At 39.4% G+C, this 16186-nt stretch overlaps 1 long non-coding RNA gene across 3 annotated transcripts in view; it reads left to right on the top strand.

Moving 5' to 3' along the window:
• The window catches only part of LOC133615803 (uncharacterized), a 28151-nt gene that overhangs the window by 5925 nt on the left and 6040 nt on the right, over nucleotides 1-16186 (top strand). For 2 of the 3 annotated variants that reach the window (XR_009816769.1, XR_009816768.1), the window contains exons 2-3: nucleotides 4401-4521; nucleotides 4593-4841. This is a non-coding gene — a long non-coding RNA (uncharacterized lncRNA). Of the gene's footprint in view, nucleotides 1-4400; nucleotides 4522-4592; nucleotides 4842-7115; nucleotides 7137-7250; nucleotides 8179-16186 lie in introns of those variants that run through there. The other variant, XR_012050847.1, reaches the window with a different exon arrangement.

Below are 16186 nucleotides of genomic sequence, written 5' to 3'. Positions count from 1 at the left end.
AGTCATTTTACAGCCATAATTTATTTATTTGCATTATTCTTCAAATAATCATAACATGAGCTAAGGTAACATCTGCACCAACTTAAGTCAGTTTACATGTTAAGTGGATTGGAACATTTCAACTCAAGATGTCCGATAATATCGGACTGCCCATATTATCGGCCGATAAATGCTTTAAAATGTAATATCGGAAATTATCGGTTTCAAGATTATCGGTATCGGTTTCAAAAAGTAAAATGTATTGACTTTTTAAAACGCCGCTGTGTACACGGACGTAGGGAGAAGTACAGAGCGCCAATAAACCTTAAAGGCACTGCCTTTACGTGCCGGCCCAATCACATAATATCTACGGCTTTTCACACACACAAGCGAATGCAAGCATACTTTGTCAACAGCCATATAGGTCACACTGATGGTGGCCGTATAAACAACTTTAACACTGTTACAAATATGCGCCACACTGTGAACCCACACCAAACAAGAATGACAAACACATTTCGGGAGAACATCCGCACTGGAACACAACATAAACACAACAGAACAAATACCCAGAACCCCTTGCAGCACTAACTCTTCCGGGACGCTACATTATACACCCCCCCCCTCGCTACCCCTACCCCCCTCCCCACACACCTCAACCTCGCCCACCTCAACCTCCTCATGCTCTCTCAGGGAGAGCATGTCCCAAATTCCAAGCTGCTGTTTTGAGGCATGTTAAAAAAAATAACGCACTTTGTGACTTCAATAATAAATATGGCAGTGCCATGTTGCCATTTTCTTCCATAACTTGAATTGATTTATTTTGGGAAAACCTTGTTACATTGTTTAATGCATCCAGCGGGGCATCACAACAAAATTAGGCATAATAATGTGTTCATTCCACCACTGTATATATAGGTATCGGTAATTAAGAGTTGGACAATATCGGAATATCGGTTATCGGCAAAAAAGCCATTATCATACATCTGTAATTTCAACCTAGTGTTCAGTTTGTGTGATTCTCCATACAATAAAAAAAGATGATAAAGCTAAGACAGAAACATTGAAAGTGATTGAAAGTGTAATCACTGATCACTTGTCAGCTTTATCGTCGTATTCTTTTTCCAAAAGAGCTTAACATTTTTGCTTTGTGCAGGATTTTCAACAATATTGCTTATTATATTGTAGCTTATCAGAAGGGATGAAGGTGCATATTTACTTTCCACCAACAGAAAGTATATCCCGAGGACAATAAAAAAAAAAAAAACCTTGAACATTTCAAACCGTCAACGGCAGTATCAGTTTGAGCATTTTTATGAAAGACAATTAAGCTTTAATAATGACTTCAAACTTACTTCACAGCATGTTTGTGTTTTATATCAACACGTTCAACTTCAATGCCACTTGCCATCACTCTGCTAGATGCACACACAGAAAGGTGATTCTGCTCAGATCTTTGTTTTTATTGCAAAAGCCATCTCACAGAGAGAGGATGTTGCAAAAGTAGTAGAATGACATAAAACACTCGCTGCTCTTTCCTCATTTCCTACTGTAGTTTCACTAAATCCAAAGACAACACAGGCTTTGTCGCACTTCAGAGTAGTTTTACTCTCACTCCTTTTTTTGTTATTGCTGTTTGTATTAGCTCTGTACACGTGTGTACTTACTACTTCTACACGCAGCATGTGTACTTACTACTTCCACACGCAGCCTGTGTACTTACTACTTCTACAGGCAGCCTGTGTACTTACTACTTCTACACGCAGCCTGTGTACTTACTACTTCTACACGCAGCCTGTGTACTTACTACTTCTACAGGCAGCCTGTGTACTTACTACTTCTACAGGCAGCCTGTGTACTTACTACTTCTACAGGCAGCCTGTGTACTTACTACTTCTACAGGCAGCATGTGTACTTACTACTTCTACACGCAGCCTGTGTACTTACTACTTCTATAGGCAGCCTGTGTACTTACTACTTCTACAGGCAGCCTGTGTACTTACTACTTCTACACGCAGCATGTGTACTTACTGCTTCTACACGCAGCCTGTGTACTTACTACTTCTATAGGCAGCCTGTGTACTTACTACTTCCACACGCAGCCTGTGTACTTACTACTTCTACACGCAGCCTGTGTACTTACTACTTCTATAGGCAGCCTGTGTACTTACTACTTCTACAGGCAGCCTGTGTACTTACTACTTCTACACGCAGCATGTGTACTTACTGCTTCTACAGGCAGCCTGTGTACTTACTACTTCTACACGCAGCCTTTGTACTTACTACTTCTTCAGGCAGCCTGTGTACTTACTACTTCTACAGGCAGCCTGTGTACTTACTACTTCTACAGGCAGCATGTGTACTTACTACTTCTACACGCAGCCTTTGTACTTACTACTTCTACACGCAGCCTGTGTACTTACTACTTCTACACGCAGCCTTTGTACTTACTACTTCTACAGGCAGCCTGTGTACTTACTACTTCTACAGGCAGCCTGTGTACTTACTACTTCTACAGGCAGCATGTGTACTTACTACTTCTACACGCAGCCTTTGTACTTACTACTTCTACACGCAGCCTGTGTACTTACTACTTCTACACACAGCCTGTGTACTTACTACTTCTACAGGCAGCCTGTTGATTGGATTGAGCGATGCTGCCACCTAGCTGCAGGCTTGTGTATCGTTCTAAGATGAATTCTACAAACCCCAAAAGCAGTGAAGTTGTCAGGTTGTGTAAATGGTAAATAAAAAGAGAATACAACAAATCATTTTCAACTTATATTCAATTGAATAGACTGCAAAGACAAGATATTTCATGTTCACACTGAGAAACTTCTTCTTTTTTTTTTGCAAATAATCATGAACTTAGAATTGAATGGCAGCAACACATTGCAAAAAAGGCATTTTTACCAGTGTGTTACATGGCCTTTCCTTTTAACAACACTCAGTAAAGGTTTGGGAACTGAGGAGACACATTTTTGAAGTGGAATTCTTTCCCATTCTTGCTTGATGTACAGCTTAAGTTGTTCAACAGTCTCCCTTCTCATATTTTAGCCTTCACACATTTTCAATGTCTGGACTACAGGCAGGCCAGTCTAGTACCCGCACTCTTTTTTTACGAAGCCACGCTGTTGTAGCACGTGGCTTGGCATTGTCTTGCTGATATAAGCAGGGGCGTCCATGAAAAAGACGTTGCTTAGATGGCAACATACGCTGCTCCAAAAGCTGTATGTACCTTTCAGCATTAATGGTGCCTTCACAGATGTGTAAGTTACCCATGTCTTGGCCACTAATACACCCCCATACCATCACACATGCTGCCTTTTACACTTTGTGCCTAGAACAGTCTGGATGGTTCTTTTCCTCTTTGGTCCGGAGGACACGACGTCCACAGTTTCCAAAAACAATTTGAAATGTGGACTCGTCAGACTACAGAACACTTTTCCACTTTGCATCAGTCCATCTTAGATGAGCTCAGGCCCAGCAAAGCGTTTCTGGGTGTTGTTGATAATCTGGGTGTTGGCTTTGACTTGCACTTACAGATGTATCGACCGACTGTAGATACTGACAATGGTTTTTTGAAGTGTTCCTGAGCCCATGTGGTGATATCCTTTACACACTGATGTCGCTTTTTGATGCAGAACCGCCTGAGGGATCGAAGGTCCGTAATATCATGGCTTACGTGCAGTGATTTCTCCAGATTCTCTGAACCTTTTGATGATATTACAGAGTGTAGATGGTGAAATCCCTAAATTCCTTGCAATAGCTGGTTGAGAAATGTTGTTCTTAAACAATTTGCTCAGGCATTTGTTGACAAAGTGGTGACCCTCGCCCCGTCCTTGTTTGTGAATGACTGAGCATTTCATGGAATCTACTTTTATACCCAATCATGGCACCCACCTGTTACCAATTAGCCTGTTCACCTGTGGGATGTTCCCAATAAATCTTTGATGAGCATTCCTCAACGTTCTCAGTCTTTTTTGCCACTTGTGCCAACTTTTTGGAAACATGTTGCAAGCATCAAATTTCAAATGAGCTAATATTTGCAAAAAATAACAAAGTTTTCCAGTTCAAACGTTAAAAATCTTGTCTTTGCAGTCTATTCAATTGAATATAAGTTGAAAAGGATTTGTTGTATTCTCTTTTTATTTACCATTTACACAACTTCACTGCTTTTGGGTTTTGTACAATATTGAACTTTTTGATATTTTCCCAAATTGGACAAGATACTGAATTTGGAGTTTTATGAGCTAAAAATCCAAATCATTTAGAAGTTTCACTTTTTGACTTGAACTTCTGCCATAAGTGACATTTTCAAAGATATATTTGGACGTGTGTGCAAGTGATGTTTGACATAAAAACAACCATTTTGTCAGCAGGACTGATATTTCCATGCAAACGGTGGTTCCTTCATGCAGGATAAAAAGAAGAATGTGGCGATATGTGATCAAACCAGGAGAAATGACTGTCACACATGCAGGCAGCACATGAGAAGGCATTTGTCAGAAGAAAAAGAGAAGCAGGACAGATCTTCTCTGGGTAGGATCAATACATTGCCTGGCAAAGACAGCCATCTGTGCCTAATTGTATTCTTTCCCTCCTCTCCTCAGCACACAATAAGCAACAGGCTGAGCACAGGCCCTCTGACCCAGACTGGCTTTCCAGACGGGGGAAGATTATTTCATTCAACTGGAAAACAACAAGGGGGAGGGGCAACGGGGGAGTTCTTCTTTTTTTTTTTTTTGCAGATGGAGTGGGCAACTGCCCCCAAATGCTCCAGCGTGATGAGGGTGGCTCGGAGTGGAAGGCGGCCAACTCTGCATGTCACCTCACTGCTGGCCTCCATCTATTTTGAGCAGGTATTAGCAAACTCTTACTTGACATAAATCATCCACAATTCTTCCCAGGAGCTCACACCGTGTTGCTTTACAGCCACGCTTCATAAACATTGAAAATGTTTTTATGTTGATGTCACTAATGTCTTCCCTTTGAACTTGTTTTATCCCCGCTAATCTTTTTACTAGGTAGACCTCTCATATGATACTGATATTGGAGCCATGATACCGCTATTGATCTGCAGGAATCATACTTCTATTATTTTGTAGTGTTGGCTCGGTGACTACTAAACAGAGAACAACGGTAGCTAAGGGTGCGCCACTAAATCCACTGCAGGACTGCTTGTGTCGCACATGATATCACACACACGTAAACACGCTGCAGGACTGTTTGTACCACACATGATATCACACACAAGTAAAAACGGCGCAGGACTGTTTGTATTGCATATGATATCACACACAACTAAACACTACCCAGGACTGTTTGTATCGCACTTGATATCACACATAAGTAAACATGCTGCAGGACTTTTTGTATCGCACATGATGTCACACATAAGTAAACACTATGCAGGACTGCTTGTATCACACATGATATCACACACACCTAAACACACTGCAGTACTGCTTGTATCGCACATGATATCCCACACACGTAAACACTCTGCTTGTATCACACATGATATCTCACACACATGTAAACACTATGCAGGACTGCTTGTATCACACATTATATCACACACACGTAAACACGCTGCAGGACTGCTTGTATCACACATGATATCACACACAAGTAAACACGCTGCGGGACTGCTTGTATCACACGTGATATCACACACACATGAACACGCTGCAAGACTGCCTGTATCGCACATGATATCACACACAAGTAAACACTATGCAGGACTGCTTGTATCGCACATGATATCACACACGTCTAAACACACTGCAGTATTGCGTGCATCACACATGACATCATACACATCTAAACACGCTGCAGGACTGCTTGTATCGCACGTGATAACACGCACACGTAAACACGCTGCAGGACTGCCTGTATCGCACATGATATCACACACAAGTAAATACTATGCAGGACTGCTTGTATCGCACATGATATCACACACGTCGAAACACACTGCAGTATTGCGTGCATCACACATGACATCATACACATCTAAACACGCTGCAGGACTGCTTGTATCGCACGTGATAACACGCACACGTAAACACGCTGCAGGACTGCCTGTATCGCACATGATATCACACACAAGTAAACACGCTGCAGGACTGCTTGTATCACACGCGATATCACACACACATAAACACGCTGCAGGACTGCCTGTATCGCACATGATATCACACACAAGTAAACACTCTGCTTGTATCACACATGATATCACACACACGTAAACACTATGCAGGACTGCTTGTATCACACATGATATCACACACAAGAAAACACACTGCAGGACCGCTTGTATTGCACGTGATAACACGCGCACGTAAACACGCTGCAGGACTGCTTGTATCGCACATGATATCACACACAAGTAAACATTATACAGGACTGCTTGTATCGCACATGATATCACACATTTCCCATGCAAGCCCATATCAGTACCGTGTCGGCACACCCCTAGTTAGCAGGTTTGAATGTCACAGGTCAATCAGGACCACAGAACTGCTGACCCAGCATCTAGCTGCTAGTCCAAACATCTTGTAGGCATGCTCTCCTGGTTCTAAAGTCCAAACCTCTTGTAGGCATGCTCTCCTGATTCTAAGGTCCATACCTCTTGTAGGCATGCTCTCCTGGTTCTAAGGTCCAAACCTCTTGTAGGCATGCTCTCCTGGTTCTAAGGTCCAAACCTCTTGTAGGCATGCTCTCCTGGTTCTAAGGTCTAAACCTCTTGTAGGCATGCTGTCCTGGTTCTAAGGTCTAAACCTCTTGTAGGCATGCTCTCCTGGTTCTAAGGTCTAAACCTCTTGTAGGCATGCTCTCCTGGTTCTAAGGATTAAACCTCTTGTAGGCATGCTCTCCTGGTTCTAAGATCCAAACCTCTTGTAGGCATGCTCTCCTGGTTCTAAGGTCCAAACCTCTTGTAGGCATGCTGTCCTGGTTCTAAGGTCCAACCTCTTGTAGGCATGCTCTCCTGGTTCTAAGGTCCAAACCTCTTGTAGGCATGCTCTCCTGGTTCTAAGGTCTAAACCTCTTGTAGGCATGCTGTCCTGGTTCTAAGGTCTAAACCTCTTGTAGGCATGCTGTCCTGGTTCTAAGGTCTAAACCTCTTGCAGGCATGCTTTCCTGGTTCTAAGGTCTAAACCTCTTGTAGGCATGCTGTCCTGGTTCTAAGGTCTAAACCTCTTGTAGGCATGCTGTCCTGGTTCTAAGGTCTAAACCTCTTGCAGGCATGCTGTCCTGGTTCTAAGGTCAATGCCTGCCATTACCTGTTGAGATGTGGGAGGCTGCTCTCCATCAAAGAAGATCTTCCTGCGGCCCCCCGCCCTATTTCTCCATCTCCTGGTGTCTCCGTGCTGACAGGCCGTGTTTGTCATACAGTAGCAGGATTTTTTAATTGCAGTGGAGAATCTTCATCATGGTGAGCATGTCTCTTTAGGGTCAGGGGGGCCACTCTGAGCTTGGTGATTAGGAGCAGGCACTAGCAGCAGAGGAGGGTGGGCCCTCTTTGCATGCACGCGGAGAATGGCTGCCGTCGCTGGGTCATTTGTAACATAATAAGTGGCAGCACAATGACTGCGACGCCACGGAGCGCACCGCGGGGAAGAGACGGGGGGGAGGGGCAGGGAGGCTCGTCCAAGAGAGACTTTTTTGGGGGTCTTGATTAGAAAGTATAATGAGCCAACCAAGAAAGAAGGAAAAAAATCCCTCCTGAGACTGATGGAAAACAAATTAATCTGCTGATTTGTTTTTAATTCTTCTTCTTCTCCTCCTGCAAAGACGGCCGTTGGAAGCGAGGAGCTGTGCTTGCACGTATTGATTTTTACACAGACACATGGAGGGAATACAGATCCCCCCCCCCCCCCACGCGGGATGATGCCATTAACCCAACACACTTCCATCAACTCCAAGGTTTGAGCACACATTGATCTTAAAGCCGAGTCGGCACCAGAAGAGTGGCCCTTTATTTTATATGCACCTCGCCTAGAGTACATAATAACAATTAAACAGGCAATCAATTCAATCAGGACAATGTTCTGCCGTGTTAAGCATCATTGTGGCGCTAATGTCTTACTTTTATTATTGATATATTGTTATTTACAGATATACACTGACATTTATTATTTATATATTGTTATTTACAGATATACACTGACATTTACTATTTATATATTGTTATTTACAGATATACACTGACATTTAATATTTATATATTGTTATTTACATATAAACACTGGCATTTATTATTTATATATTGTTAACAGATAAAACACTGACATTTATTATTTATATATTGTTATTTACATATAAACACTGACATTTATTATTTATATATTATTAACAGATAAACACTGACATTTAATATTTATATATTGTTATTTACATATAAACACTGACATTTATTATTGATATATTATTTGCAGATAAACACTAACATTTATTATTTATATATTATTTACATATAAACACTGACATGTATTATGTATATGTTATTTTCAGATAAACTGACATTTATTATTTATATATTATTTACAGATAAACAGTAACATTTAATATTTATATATTGTTATTTACAGATCATTGCTGACATTTATTCTTTACATATTATTTACAGATAAACACTGACATTTATTATTTATATATTATTTACAGATAAACACTAACATTTATTATTTATATATTGTTATTACTATATAAACACTGACATGTATTATTGTTATATACAGATAAACACTGACATTTATTATTTATATATTGTTATTTACAGATAAACGCTGACATTTATTATTGATATATTTGTATTTACAGATAAACACTGACATTTGTTCTTTATATTTTGTTATTTACAGATAAACACTGAGATTTATTATTGATGTATTGTTATTTACAGATAAACACTGACCTTTATTATTTCTATATTGTTATTTACAGATAAACGCTGACATTTATTGTTTATATATTATTTACATATAATCACTGACATTTAATATTTATATATTGTTATTTGCAGATAAACACTGACATTTATTATTTATATTTTGTTATTTACAGAACAAATATTGCAATAATTTCACCTCAAAATGTAGTGTATATTACTGTAAATGTAAAAACAGTACTGCTGTTTTTATGGTCAAAAGAAAAGGCAGCTCAGTTGCCAGAATTCTACAGTAAAATTTACGCTTGTTTTTTTTTACTGTAAATTAAGAAAAACTGCAATTTTACAGTAACATTTTGTCACCTGAGCTGCCAGTTCTTTGTGGGGGGGTTTAACCGCAAATCAACAAGTGTAGATGTTTGGATGTATTACTGTAAATGCTAAAACTGCACCACAGTTTATTACAGCAGGGGAAAAAAGTACTGTGTTTGTTTCATTCAGAGAAAAATACTATAAAAACCACAGTCAATTTCACAATTTGCTACCTTTACATTGCAGAGTTTGATGGATAACTTGCTTTGAAATGATTATTATTAGTAGTATTTATTTCTATTTATCATATATTTTTGCATAATTAGACAATATTTAAGTGAACATCATTAGCGATTACATGGAGTACATTTTTTTTTCTCCCAAAATAGAAAGAAAGTTAGTAAGAAAAGTTACAGTACTTTATTGATACATATTATTTCCAGGCTTTCCAGGGCCAAATAAAATGAAGTGGTGGGCCACATCTGGCCCCCGGGCCTTGAGTTTGACACGTGTGCATTAACCCAACACACTTCCATGGACTCCAAGGTTTGAGCACACATTGATGTTAAAGCCGAGTCGGCACCAGAAGAGTGGCCCTTTATATGCACCTGGAGTACATAATAACAATTAAACAGGCAATACATTCAATCAGGACAATGTTCTGCCGTGTTAAGCATCATTGTGGCGCTAACGTCTTACAGCATTTCACCTGTTGTTTTGCATTCATAAAAGGAAGCCCACACGTCAACTGCAATGATATCATTTTGTTTCTTTGCAGCATGCTAACAATACATCAGTCGTCTTCCACACAATGCCGGGCGATACGTCACAAAGTCAATGATTTGCACGGGGGAGCCATTTGTGAGGGCTAAATGTAATATTGCTGCGCCTCAAGTAACACTCGCACTCGCTCACTGACGCGGAATCCTGCGATGATGCTACATGAACACTCCTATTGATTAGAGTGCAGCCATCGATCATTGAGCAAGCTCTGCAATTGATGAAATGGCTTGGAGTCTGCACAGAAAATCTTCCTTAGGCTTTGCCCAACACAGCAAGTGCATTCCTTCTGGAAGAGGCATTTCGCCTTTTCAAGTATATCCATATCGCCCTTTGTTTTTATCGCTATCTGCCTTTTTTTTTATCGGTATCTGCCTTTTTTTTTTTTGCAACTACAACAGAACGACACCAGCAGATACAATACATACAGTCGCGGTCAAAAGTTGACTTACACTTGTATAGAATAATAATAATAATAATAATAATATATTTTATTTGTAAAAAAAAAAACACTTTACCTCTAAGTGCTACTGTGTATTAAAAAAGATAATAAATAAAAATAAAAACTAGAACAACCAAATAGCTAAAACTAGTATGCATACATCTAAAAAAAAAAAAAGGCTTTTTAAAAAGAAGGGTTTTAAGCCTTTTTTAAAAGCATTCACAGTCTGTGGTGCCCTCAGGTGGTCAGGGAGAGCGTTCCACAGACTGGGGGCGGCGGAGCAGAAAGCCCGGTCTCCCATTGTTCGTAGCTTTGTCCTCGGAGGTTGGAGGAGGTTAGCCTGTCCAGAGCGGAGGTGTGGTGTGGAGGATTTGGGGGTGAGTAGTTCTTTGAGGTAGAGGGGGGCATTTCCATGGAGGCACTGGTGGGTTAGTAGAACATCATGTCATGGCTGTGTTGAGTTTCCAATCATTTTTACAACTCTTATTTTTTTTGTGATGTAGTGATTGGAGCACATACAAAAAAACATTCATGAAGTTTGCTTCTTTGATGAATTTATTATGGCTCTACTGAAAATGTGAGGGTGAAAAGTATACATACAGCAATGTTAATATTTGCTTACATGTCCCTTGGCAAGTTGACCTGCAATAAGGCGCTTTTGGTAGCCATCCACAAGCTTCTGCTTGACCACTTGACCACTAAATTGCTGCAGTTCAGCTAAATGTGTTGACATGGACTTGTTTCTTCAGCATTGTCCACACCTTTAAGTCAGGACTTTGGGAAGGCCATTCTAAAAACCTTCATTCTAGCCTGATTTAGCCATTCCTTTACCACTTTTGAGGTGTGTTTGGGGTCATTGTCCTGTTGGAACACCCAACTGCGCCCAAGACCCAACCTCCGGGCTGATGATTTTAGCTTGTCCTGAACAATTTGGAGCTAATCCTCCTTTTTCATTGTCCCATTTAAAGCAGCAGTTCCATTGGCAGCAAAACAGGCCCAGAGCATAATACTACCACCACCATGCTTGACGGTAGGTTTGGTGTTCCTGGGATTAAAGGCCTCACCTTTTCTCCTCCAAACATATTGCTGGGTATTGTGACCAAACAGCTCCATTTTTGTTTCATCTGACATCACATGGACAAAGATAAGACCTTCTGGAGGTTTTAGAATGGCCTGACTTAAAGGTGTGGACAATGCTGAAGAAACAAGTCCATGTCAACACATTTAGCTGAACTGCAGCAATTTAGTGGTCAAGTGGTCAAGCAGAAGCTTGTGGATGGCTACCAAAAGCGCCTTATTGCAGGTAAACTTGCCAAGGGACATGTAAGCAAATATGAACATTGCTGTATGTATACTTTTCACCCTCACATTTTCAGTAGAGCCATAATAAATTCATAAAAGAAGCAAACTTCATGAATGTTTTTTGTGAGCAACAAGTATGTGCTCCAATCACTACATCACAAACAAATAAGAAATGATTGTAAAGTCAAGACAGCCATGACATGATGTTCTTTACACGTGTATGTACACTTTTGATCACCACTGTACTTATTGTGTCAATAATTCACCCTTTCCAAGGTTTCTCGTTTTTTTCTTGCCCTGATGTGGCATCTGTAGGATCTCGTTGTGAGACACTTGTGATTAAGGGCTATGTAAGTCATCTTTGATTGATTGATTGATATTTTCTTCTGTCAAAATGGAAAGAAGAAATCCATTCAGTAAAAAAAGATAAAGTTCTTTATTAACGCATACAATTTCCAGGCTTTTGTGGGCCATGTAAAATGGTTTGGCGGGCCAGTACTGGTCCTCGGGCCTTGATTGTGGCACCTGTGTTGCCCAGCTGTTTACTGACGTACATTATTCATGTTGAATACCTTGTACTGTAAATGAATATTCATTTACAGTATTCCTCCAAAAATGTGTTATGAGCCTCCTTGAAAACTAGTAATCAATATGTGTGTGTGCTTCCTTTCTGAATGTGCTTCCATCATAATGGCAGAGATTAGTGTTGTCCTGATACCAATATTTTGGTACCGGTACCTAAATGTATTTTCATACTTTTCTAAATAAAGGGGACCACAAAAAATGTCATTATTGTCTTTATTTGAACAAAAAATGTTAGTGTACATGAAACATATGTTTATTATTGTCATTTAGTCCTTAAATAAAATAGACAACTTGTCTTTTAGTAGTAAGTAAACAAACAAAGACTCCTAATTAGTCTATGCAGTAACATATTGTGTCATTTATACACCTATTATTTTGTACACATTATGAGGGACAAACTGTAAAAATGTATTATTAATCTACTTGTTCATTTACTGTTAATATCTGCTTATTTTCTGTTTTAACATGTTCTATCTACACTTCTGTTAAAATGTAACAATCACTTATTCTTCTCTTCTTTGATACTTGACATTAGTTTTGGATGATACCACACATTTAGGTGTCGATCCGATACCAAGTAGTTACAGGATCATACATTGGTCATATTCCAAGTCCTCATGTGTCCAGGGACATATTTACTGACTTTATAAACATAATATGGATTAAAAAAAAATGAAAGAAGATGTTGTGATGCCAAAAAATTTTGATGTAATCATAGTCTACGACTAGATACGCTCTTGTACTTGGTATCATTACAGTGGAAGTCAGGTGTAGATCCACCAATGGCGTTTGTTTACATTTTGATGCCGGTGAGCTACGGTGTGTAGTGAAGCATGTTTAGCTATTCATTGTCCTCCAGTGATAATGATACTTGTAAGAAACGTACTTTATTTGGGGGGCGGTACTTTTTAGAAGCGTTATAGTACCGAATATGATTCATTAGTATCGCGGTACTATACTATATATAGCGTACAACCCTAATAATAATGATAATAGATTTTATTTGTAAAAAGCAATTTACATTGAGCAAACAACCTCAAAGTGCTACAGTGTATTAAAAAAATTTAAAAAGATAATACAAATAAAACCTAGAACAGCCTAATAGCTAGAACTAGCACATATCTAAAAAAAAAAATGCTTTTTTTTAAAAGAAGTGTTTTTAAGCCTTTTTTAAAAGCATCCACAGTCTGTGGTGTCCTCAGGTGGTCAGGGAGAGCGTTCCACAGACTGGGAGAGATGTAGCAAATGTTTGCCTCCTAAAGCCTAAAGGTGAGTGTGCATGATGTCATGATGTCATAGGCAGAAGGCAGAAGGCAGAAGTCGTCATCACAGCAGAACAGTGGAGTGAGTCATTTGTTGATGATGTGTACTCACAGAGTGAGTGCGTGATGAGATGCATGCACATGTTGTCAGTGTGTGAGCGGGAGTGCATTAGTCTGCTGCTTTTCTGGGAAGCGGGACTTTATTTGTGCCAGGAAAAGTCGGGCAACAAGTCCTTCAGTGATGCCACAAACAAACAAATAGCCTTGACTCAAATTCAAACATATCCATGCTGGTGTCAGACATCTTTTCTTTATCGTGCTGCTGCAGTAAGTGCCATCATCCATTTCCTTCATGCAGTTAAGTACACTTAGCTGTGCACTTGGCTTTCATAACTCAATCAACCACGTGCTCTTTCCCCCAAACACCAGGAAAACACCATTCTTCCACGGCCTAAACACTCAATCTGATTCTGTAACACCTGCACTGTTACAGCTGACTGTGTCTCCTACAATGGCAAGTAGGTGACAGCAGTGTAACTGTTACTAGGTGACAGCAGTGGAACTGTTACTAGGTGACAGCAGTGTAACTGTTACTAGTTGACAGCAGTGTAACTGTTACTAGTTGACAGCAGTGTAACTGTTACTAGGTGACAGCAGTGTAACTGTTACTAGGTGACAGCAGTGTAACTGTTACTAGGTGACAGCAGTGGAACTGTTACTAGGTAACAGCAGTGTAACTGTTACTAGGTGACAGCAGTGGAACTGTTACAATGGAAGTAGGTATGAGAATATTACCTCTACTGTACATATGAGAGTATTACTGATGTCTCTTACATGCTAGTAAACAGAAGTGTGTGGTCTATTTATAGCCTTCAAAGTCTTCCTGTCAATGCAAAAAAGGAGTCCATACATAACCAAAGAGCTATTTGCAGTGTGTGAAACATCTTTCTCTGATCATACTGATGCGTGTGTATCTACCATAACCACTATCATGTTGGATCTTCCACTATCATGTTGGATCTTCCACCATAACCACTATCATGTTGGATCTTCCACCATAACCACTATCATGTTGGATCTTCCACCATAACCACTATCATGTTGGATCTTCCACCATAACCACTATCATGTTGGATCTTCCACCATAACCACTATCATGTTGGATCTTCCACCATAACCACTATCATGTTGGATCTTCCACCATAACCACTATCATGTTGGATCTTCCATCATAACCACTATCATGTTGGATCTTCCACCATAACCACTATCATGTTGGATCTTCCATCATAACCACTATCATGTTGGATCTTCCACCATAACCACTATCATGTTGGATCTTCCACCATAACCACTATCATGTTGGATCTTCCACCATAACCACTATCATGTTGGTGACCACTATCATGTTGGATCTTCCACCATAACCACTATCATGTTGGATCTTCTTCCCAAAGGTGACATCATGATGGTGAGCAGACAAACACTCACAATAATGTCTCAACTTGGAGTTTATTCAATGAACATTTGACATGTAATATGTGACAGCATACCTGCCAACTACTCCGGTTTTCCCGTAATTAGTACGGTTTTCATCAACCTATTCCGGGTTACGGTTGCAGTGATAAAAAATACGGTTTTTCATTAATTAAAAAAATATAATTTTTAAAAATGCGCGAGGCTATTTATAGCACCGCTGCCAAGCACGAGGCACCAGTTGCCATTGTTTCCAAACGAGCGAACGATCATGGAATCAGCCGGAGAAAAATCGCAAACGAGTCTTAAACGGAAAAGAAAACTGCAGTCATTCTGTGAAGAATATTCAAAAGCCTATCCGGGAATAATTATCCGTTCCAAAAAGGGTGAAAACTACGCGAATTGCACCTTGTGCAGACAAGATTTTTCGATCGGACACGGAGGAATTAGCCATGTAAAAGACCACGTTGGGACAAAAAAACACAAGTCTAATGCCGTTGCTAGCGATACAAGTGGAAAACTTTCAACGTTTTTCGGATTTTAGCCACAAAAAGGTAATGACACCAATGTTATCTATTGGAATTGTTTAGTACTGTTCTACTGTTAAAAGTGTTTATACTATTTAAGTTCAAGTTGAAGAAATCTTGTTAAATGTTGACAGCATAACTACCAAAATACAGAAGTATGTCCTTAATATTTTTGCAGTGCTATTTCTGTTGAAAAGTTCAGATGATTACATTAGAGATGTGATGTGCCACTTTTCAAGTGTCTGATGGCTTCAATTCATTTTCATGAATTTTTCATATTTTGAATTCTTTTGAAAGGCTTACAAAAAAACTACATTTGAATTGTAATTCCATGCTATTGACAGGACTATTAATTTTAATGAAGTTAGCTTACCATGTTTACAGTATGATAATTGTGATAGAAATGTGAATTTTAGGCACAGAATATTTTTTTACAATTGAACAAGGCAGTAGATTATACAAGCTTGGACAGAAAGTTAATAATGACACCAATTGTTTTTTTAATGGAATTGTTTAGTACTGTTTTACCATTTGTTTACTGTAAAAAGTGTTTATACTTTCAATGAACAAATTGAAGTCTTGTGAAAGGTTGACAGGATAACTGGCATTAACTGTCAAAATAATT

Source organism: Nerophis lumbriciformis, linkage group LG15 (assembly GCF_033978685.3).
Source record: "Nerophis lumbriciformis linkage group LG15, RoL_Nlum_v2.1, whole genome shotgun sequence".
Taxonomy (NCBI): domain Eukaryota; kingdom Metazoa; phylum Chordata; class Actinopteri; order Syngnathiformes; family Syngnathidae; genus Nerophis; species Nerophis lumbriciformis.
This window is presented reverse-complemented; position numbering and strand designations above follow the sequence as displayed.